This window comes from Herpailurus yagouaroundi, unplaced genomic scaffold (genome assembly GCF_014898765.1).
Source record: "Herpailurus yagouaroundi ecotype Mexico unplaced genomic scaffold, PumYag 205, whole genome shotgun sequence".
NCBI classification, from domain to species: Eukaryota; Metazoa; Chordata; class Mammalia; order Carnivora; family Felidae; genus Herpailurus; species Herpailurus yagouaroundi.
In genome coordinates, this window is record NW_024412436.1 from 2,013,996 (window position 1) to 2,022,560 (window position 8,565).

Below are 8,565 nucleotides of genomic sequence, written 5' to 3' on the forward strand. Positions count from 1 at the left end.
GACAGAAAGAAAGAAAGAAAAAGAAGCAAGCAGACCAAAGGCAGGAAGACACAAAAGCAGACTGGCTGGGAGACTGTTGCCAAAACAGCCAAGAGGTGAAGGTGACCAAGCCCTGGGGTGGTATTGATAGGAAAGATGAGAAATGATTGAATTCTGCATATATTTGGAAGATAAGGGATTTACTACTGGACTGGAATGGAGGTATGAGAAGGAGGCATGGAGGATAAAGAGAGTCTGCCGCTAGTTAAGCCAACTGTGCTCTTTCCCCACGGGGGCCTGCTGGGCCGTGGCCAAAAACAGTAGCCTCCTGGGTAGTGTACGCAGCCTGTTGCTTGTTGGGGTTGCCCTAAGGGACCTTGGAGACAGCCCTTTGCAGTGGACGTTCATGTCTGGCCTCATGCTGTCTCCAGTCTGGGCTCTAGACAGGTAAGCGAGGTGACTTTGGAAAGCCCCAGGGCACAGTGGCCTGGGTCCTCATTGGCAGTCGTCACGTCCATCCATGTCAAGCTGCAGAAAAGGGAGCATGCAACTGAGGCCGGCCCTATGCAGGGCCAAGTTCAGGTTCCCTGGCTGCCGGAAGATCCACATCTCCAAGAAGTGAGGAGAAATTCGAAAACGTGGTGGCGCAGAAGCGGCTCATCCCAGATGGCTATGGGTTCAAAGACATCCCTAATTGTGGCCCCCAGGACAAATGGTGGGCCCCGCACTCATGACAACCTCGGTGCCGCCCTCTCCTTATTCATGCCGGTTGATGGATCCTACTTTCTGGCAACAACAGCAACAAGAACAAAAATAAACTGAGGTATATTAAAATGTTAAGGGTTTATTTGAGCTAACATTGATTTGAATCAGGCAGTGCCAGACTGGAAGCAGTTAGAAGCACCCTACTGGTGGGAACGAGGGGAAAGGTTTTTGGAGAGAAGCAAAACAAGGAAATGATTGCATTGGCTATAACTTAAGGAGTGCGTTACTTGGGAAAGCCTAGTTGGCGGTTTGTGATTGGTTGTTCCTCTTAACCTCGAGGCATCTGCAGGATTGACTCTGGTTTAGGTTTCAGTTTGTTTATGTAGGCCTACCATCAGAGCCACCCTCAGTCTGGTGACCTTCTCGTGTGACTGCTGTAACAGTTCTGAGTTTGTTTTGTTTGTTTTTTTCCCCTAAGCAAGTGGAGAATAGCATTGATCACCCTGTCACCCTAGGCCTGCACAAGGCCCTCTTTTTCCTCTTTATTTCTGATCCCGTATTCCTCATAGGCATCCGCCAGTAGGCTTGAGACATATATTATTTAGAGTGTTTTAAATTTACATGGGCTCCGTGCTACCGATTTTATTTTGTGCATCACACCTTTTCCACTTGACACGATGTCTTCAGAGCTGACCACGTAGCTGAATGTATATCTGCTTCATTAATTCTGGCTGCTGCTTAGTTATGCACTGACTGCATACATTCCACTTGATAGAGTTATTTCCCTGACCACCAGCCCCCAGCTTACTCCCTGCCACCGCAAATGGCACCGACAGGCACACCCTCATACAGGTTCCAATAAAGACTCGCATGCAAGTTTTTGCGGAGTGTATTCCCAGGAGTGTGATTGCTGGGACGTATTTAGTTGCATAATTACTGGTTGCATCGTTCACTGTCGCAAACCAAGAGCCTTTGAGGTAACCCTTGCCCCACATTCTTACCAGTTCTTGGTATTAAACTTTAACATTTTTATAAAGTAGTATCTCATTGTTATTTTAATCGCACTATCTGCTTCCTAGGGAGTTCAAGCATCTTTTCATAGATTTGTTAGGCATTCTTCCTTCTGTGATTTGTCTATTCTAATTTTTTTGTCCACTTTTCTATTGGATTTCCTATCAATCTATTGGATTTCCAATCACCTCTTGTTGATACATAGAAGTTCTCTCTATATTCTACGTATGAATTCCTTGAGTTTTAGAGGTGGCAAATATATTCTTCCAGGTTGTCACTTGTCTGTTAATTTTGTGTATCATGTCCTTCTTTCATAAGAAGCCCAATTTTTGTACACTCAATCTACATATTTCTCCTCTGATGGTTGTGGTTTTGAGGATTTCCTTACTAATTCCTCCAATTCATGGTCACAGATATTCTTCTATACTTTCCTTATCTTTATTGGTTTCCATTTCAGATTAAAGTATCTAATCTCTGGCACAAAAACAGACACTCAGATCAATGAAACAGAATAGAGAACCCAGAAATGGACCCACAAATGTAGGGCCAACTAATCTGGGACAAAGCAGGAAAGAATATCCAATGGAATAAAGACAGTCTCTTTGGCAAGTGGTGCTGGGAAAACTGGGCAGCGACATGCAGAAGAATGAACCTGGACCACTTTCTTACACCGTACACAAAAATAAACTCAAAATGGATGAAAGGCCTAAATGTAAAATAGGAAGGAGGAGAAAGCAGGCAAAAACCTCTCTGATCTTGGCCACAGCAACTTCTTACTCAACACGTCTCCAGAGGCAAGGGAAACAAAAGCAAAAATGAACAACTGGGACCTCATCAAAATAAAAAGCTTGTGCACAGCGAAGGAAACAATCAGCAAAACTAAAAGGCAACCGACGGAATGGGAGAAGATATTTGCAAACGACGTATCAGATAAAAGGTAAGTATACAAAATCTATAAAGAACTTATGAAACTCAACACCCAAAAAACAAATAATCCAGTGAAGAAATGGGCAAAAGACATGAATAGACACTTCTCCAAAGAAGACATCCAGATGGCCAACAAACACATGAAAACATGCTCAATATCACTCATCATCAGGGAAATACAAGTCAAAACCACAAAGAGATACCACCTCACACCTGTCAGAATGGCTAACATTAACAACTCAGTCAACAACAGATGTTGGCGAGGATGCAGAGAAAGAGGATCTCTTTGGCACTGCTGGTGGGAATGCAAACTGGTGCAGCCACTCTGGAAAACAGTATGGAGGCTCCTCAAAGAATTAAAAATAGAACTACCCTATGACCCAGGAATTGCACTACTAGGTATTTATCCAAGGGATACAGGTGTGCTATTTTGCAGGGGCACACACACCCCAATGTTTATAGCAGCACTATCAACAATAGCCAAAGTATGAAAAGAGCCCAAATGTCCACTGATGGATGAATGGGTAAAGAAGATGTGGCATATATACACAATGGAGTATTCCTTGTCAATCAAAAAGAATGAAATCTTGCCATTCGCAACTACGTGGATGGAACTAGAGGGTATTATGCTAAGTGAAATTAGTCAGAGAAAGACAAATATCATATGACTTCACTTATATGAGGACTTTAAGACACAGAACAGATGAACACAAGGGAAGGGAAGCAAAAATAATATAAAAACAGGGAGGGGGACAAAACATAAGAGACTCTTAAATATGGAGAACAAACAGAGGGTTACTGGAGGGGTTGTGGGAGGGGGGATGGGCTAAATGGGTAAGGGGCATTAAGGAATCTACTTCTGAAATTATTGTTGCACTATATGCTAACTAACTTGGATGTAAATAAAAAAAAAATCTAGGGGCACATGGGGTGGCTCAGCCGGTTAACCATATGATTCTTGATTTTGGCTTAGGTCCTGATCTCATGGTTCTTGAGTTTGAGCCCCACATTGGGCTCTGTGCTGAAAGTATGGAATCTGCTTGAAATTCTCTCTCTTTCCCTCTCTCTCTCTCTGTCCCTCCCCCGCTCACATTTCCTCTGTCTCAAAATAAATAAATAAACATTAAGGCATCTAATCTATTACAGTCAACATTTCTATACGGTATCAGGTAGAACTCCAACTGACTTTTTCTCCATGGAGAAGACAGTGCTTCCGGCATCAATGGGTAAATGGTCTACCTTTTCTTCATTTTTAGAGATGCTATTGTATATGAAATTTCCGTGTACATGTGGGTGTGCTTCTGGATCCCTATTTTATTCCATTGATGTGCTATTCCTGGGCCAGTAGTAAATTACTTTCATTGCTGTGGCTTTGTGACATATCTTAATATCTGGTAAGAAAGGTCCTCCATCTTTGTTCTTCTTTTTCAAAATTGTGTTACATACTTGTGTCTTAGTTATTCTTTTATTTTAAAATTTTCTAATGTTTATTTTTAGAGAGAGAGACAAGACAAGAGAGTGAGCAGGGGAGGGGCAGAGAGAGAGAGGAAGACACAGACTCTGAAACAGGCTCCAGGCTCTGAGCTGTCAGCACAGAGCCTGAAGTGGGACCCAAGCCCACGAGCCATGAGATCATGACCTGAATCGAAGTTGGACGCTTAACCAACTGAGCCACCCAGGCACCCCTGTGTCTCAGCTATTCTTTATAATTTTTAGAACCAAGTTTGTCACACTCCTCTCAAAATTGTGTTGGAATTTGAACGAAAAATGTATAGTAAGCATGTTATTTTTAGAAGAATCTATAGGTTTCTTGTTTTTGTTAACTGTTTATTTATTTTGAAAGAGAGTGAGAGTGCACACAAGCGGGAAAGGGGCAGAGAGAGAGGGAGAGAGAGGATCCCAAGTAGGCTTTACACTGTCAGTGCAGAGCCTGATGTGGGGCTCAATGTCACGAGCCTGTGAGATCATGACCTGAGTCAGTTGCTTAACCAACTGAACTACCCAGATGCCCAGAATTATAGATTTCTACTGGTAAGCTATTCCACGTGAATATGGTATTCTATATTTTCTGGCCCTCTTTCATGCTTTAATAGGGTTTGCAAGATGATTTTTAAGACTCGAATATAGAAATCACTACAGATATATTTAAAGAGACATTTATATGAGTGTAGTGAATGTTCGGAAACTATCTGTTCAATAATAAAGGAACGATTTAAAAAATAGACAATAGTTTGATTATGCATTAATAAAACATTGCATCAATAAAAAACATACCTTAGGGGCTCCTGGGTGGCTCAGTCAGTTAAGCATCCGACTTCGGCTCAGGTCATGATGTCACGGTTTGTGAGTTCAAGCTCTGCATCGGGCTCTGTGCTGAAGGCTCGGAGTCTGGAGCCTGCTTCGGATTCTGTCTCCCTCTCTCTGTTCCTCCCCCACTCGCACTCTGTCTCTCTCTCTCTCTCTCAAAAATAAATAAAGATGAAACAAATTAAAAAAAATAAAAAAAAATACTTCAAATGAATCTTTAATGACATGAGAAAATATTCTTGCTATAATATTGCATTATTAATTACCGAGATTACATAGACTTCAATTGTCTTTATTACATACTTTTGGGTTCCAAATTCTCTAAAATGAACATGCTTTATTTTTGTGAAAACTGTTTTTTTCTTTTCTTTTCTTTATTATTTTTAAATGTTTATTTATTTATTTTGAAAGAGAGAGAGTGAGTGAAAGAGAGCATGTGGGGGAGGGGCCGAGAGTGAAGGAGAAAGAGAATCCGCTTTTGAGCTGTGGGGTTCAATCTCCTGAGATCATGACCTGGGCAGAAATCAAGAGTCAGATGCTCAACAAACTGAGCCACCCAGGTGCCTTTGGTTTTTTGTTTTTTTGTTTTTTTGTTTTTTTTTTTTTTAAAGTTGTTGGAAGCAAGTAAGATTTGCGTTTGCCATCTGACTGTACAGGAACATTGGGAAAATGGTTTTTGACTCATCTGATGAGCTCATCCAGCAAGAAACGATAAGTCATGTGAAAACTTCCCAGTTTGACCCCCTTCCTGCTCCATCTGCTGGCCAGTTTGTCAGGCCTCCTGACTCAGCTAAGCCTGAGTAAATGTAATTTCACACATTTGCTTTTTCATGCAACAAATATTTAATAGTCTGCTGCTGTATGCAAAGCACTCTATTGGGGCCGTTAAAGACAAAGGGATGAGTTAAATAGCCTCAGCCCTGAAGGGGCTCAGCATGGCATATATACACCTAGGGTCTGCCTGGCTGTCAGGCCCACCTTCTGTGCCAAGTCTCCAGTCTTCTATGCTCTAGGCAAGCCAGACTTTTTTCACTGTCTTCATGCCGTTCAGTCATTTGGAATTTCTTCCCTTCCTATAACCTATAAAAATGCTACTTATTCCTTACACATCTGTGAGGACTTCTTGGACCCTCCCACTTTTTCTGACATTCTTCCAGCACTTCTAGTGTGGCTCACACTTGGCACGTTTTTTGGTGCATTCTTATCTTTTTAGTCATTTTTCCCAAAGCAAAGCTGGAGGCATGATTGTTGTCTGCATTAACTACTGCATGTTTGGTTGTGATGGACAGGAAAAATGGAAATTCAGCATGTATATTTTAGAACAACACACCCCACAACACTTTTCTCTTGTGATATTGTCAGCAGAGAGGGAATTAAGGAAAAGAACGTATAGGACCACACTGGTGATAGATCGTCAGTGTCTCCTCAAAAGTTTTAATCAAAGAGTTTGTCTGATAGAGTTCACTAAAGCTGAGGGGCTATTTATTAGGGAATTAACAGACCTTGATAATTCAGAGGCCAAAAAAGAGTGGTTCCATCCAGGGGTGAGAAAACAGGGCTCAACAATGTCCCTGTGGCCCTTGCCCTGGGCTCCATCCACTTGGCGAAGGTGTGTCTGATTCTGATTTGCACAGGGCACCTTCCAAGTCCTGAGCTTTGCTCCCTAGAGCTGTGTTCCCCTGTGCAAGTGTCTCTCTTGACTTTGTGGAAAGGAGTTACAGAGGCCCAGCTGTCCACAGGAGAAGGGAAGGCTCTGTTCCGTCTCCCAGACTCACCCATCAGCTCATTCTCTTCTTCTACGTGGAGGAGTGAGGTGAGTGTGGGGACGCAGACAACGTTCCTTCCACATGTCTCCCTCCTGGGACGCGGAGTTGAAATCCTCCCCGCCTTCCCCCCCTTGGATGTGTGGAATGCCCCTTACCAATCATCCTGTATACTTACAACTCCCCGTGGTGTTCTTATTCTCCTTTTATAAATGTGTGGCAGGAAAACGGAGACAGCAACGGCTGACAGATCACTTGGAAGTTTTGGAAGGAAGAGAAGGAAAGAATTTGAGCTGCAAAAAGCACACTTCTGTTTTGTGAAAGGGGAATGTGTTTACTTAACAAGGAGAGCTCTGTTTGGAGGCCAGTAGTTCTCAAACTTGAGTATCAGAATCACCTGGAAGGCTTGTTAGAACACAGATTGCAGGTTGCACTCTCAAAGTTTCCGAATTAGAAGGTCTGGGGTGGGGCAGGAAAACTTGTATTTTTAACAAGTTCCCACATGGTGCTGATACTGTTGGGCCCATACTCTGAGAATCTCTGTTAAAGGCTAAGTAAGGCAGGGGTTGGCAAACACCCACTGATTGTGTGTGTGTGTGTGTGTGTGTGTGTGTGTGTGTGTGTTTTATCTCATGAGTTAAGAATGGGTTTTATATTTTTATTTTTATTAAAGATTTTTTAATGCTTTATTTTATTTTTGAGAGAGAGAGAGAGAGAGAGAGAGAGAGAGAGACAAACGTGAATGGGGGAGGGGCAGAGAGAGAGAGAGAGAGAGGGAGACCCAGAATCCAAAGTAGGCTGCAGGCTCTGAGCTGTTAGCACAGAGCCCGATGTGGGGCTCCAACCCACGAACCACAATATCATGACCTGAGCCAAAGATGGCCGCTTAACTGACTGAGCCACCCAGGTGCCCCAAGAATGGGTTTTACATTTTTAAATGGTTGAAAAAAATCTGAAAAAGAATCATATTTTGTTGCATGCAAAATAAGAAATTCAAATTTCATTGCCCAAAGAAAAGGTTTTATTGGAATACAGCCACGCTTATTTCATTTTGTATTGTCTATGGCTGCCTTAATGCTACCACAGCCGAGTAGTTGTGACAGAGACTGTATGGCCAGAAAATCTAGAATATTTACTACCTGGTCCTTTACAGAAGAAGTTTGCTGCACGCTCCCCCAGCAAGGATGGAGAGGTTAGTCACATGGGAGAAGGGTAGCTGATTGAAGGGCAGAGTTGTGCATGGGGCAAGATGGAACACAGTTAAGAGAGAAGGGTATCTCATCCTCTGAAACAGGAGGGAGGTTGGTGAGAATTAGGGTGAATCTACGTAAAATTGCAGATGGCCATTTGGTTAGAATTTGATAAAGATCAATTACTAGAAGCGAGGCGGGGAGGGGAATTGATATAATATGCTAAATTTAAAATACTTACGGGGAAATAGGGAAAACAAAAAAAGGCACAGCTGAATCTGAAGATCAGTAATTTTTAGTGGCTTTGTGTACATAATGTGTCATCATTCTTTAAAAAATTTTTTTAGGTTTATTTTATTTATTTTGAGAGAGAGATAGAGAGCAAGCAGGGGAGGGGCAGAGAGAGAGGGAGACAGAATCACAAGCAGGCTCTGCACTGTCAGCACAGAGCCAGATGTGGGGCTTGAACTCATAAACTGTGAGATCATGACACGAGCCGAAATTAAGAGTTGGATGCTTAACTGAGCCAGTCAGGTGCCCCTAATGTGTTATCACTCTATCCAATTTTGCTTACTGTCCCAATGTAGGAGCAGAGAAGGGAATCATAGTCTCCATATGGAATGTGAAGATAGGTGTGCCTTGGGGATGATGGTGTTCATGAAAGAAATGTGCATATGATCAAC

General features: G+C 42.5%; 1 non-coding gene across 1 annotated transcript; it reads left to right on the top strand.

The window, feature by feature from the left end:
* Positions 1–234: 234 nt before the first annotated feature.
* Positions 235–368, top strand: LOC121015210 (small nucleolar RNA SNORA70). The gene has a single exon (XR_005783699.1). It is a non-coding gene; the product is annotated as a small nucleolar RNA SNORA70 (small nucleolar RNA).
* The last annotated feature ends 8,197 nt before the right edge of the window (positions 369–8,565 follow it).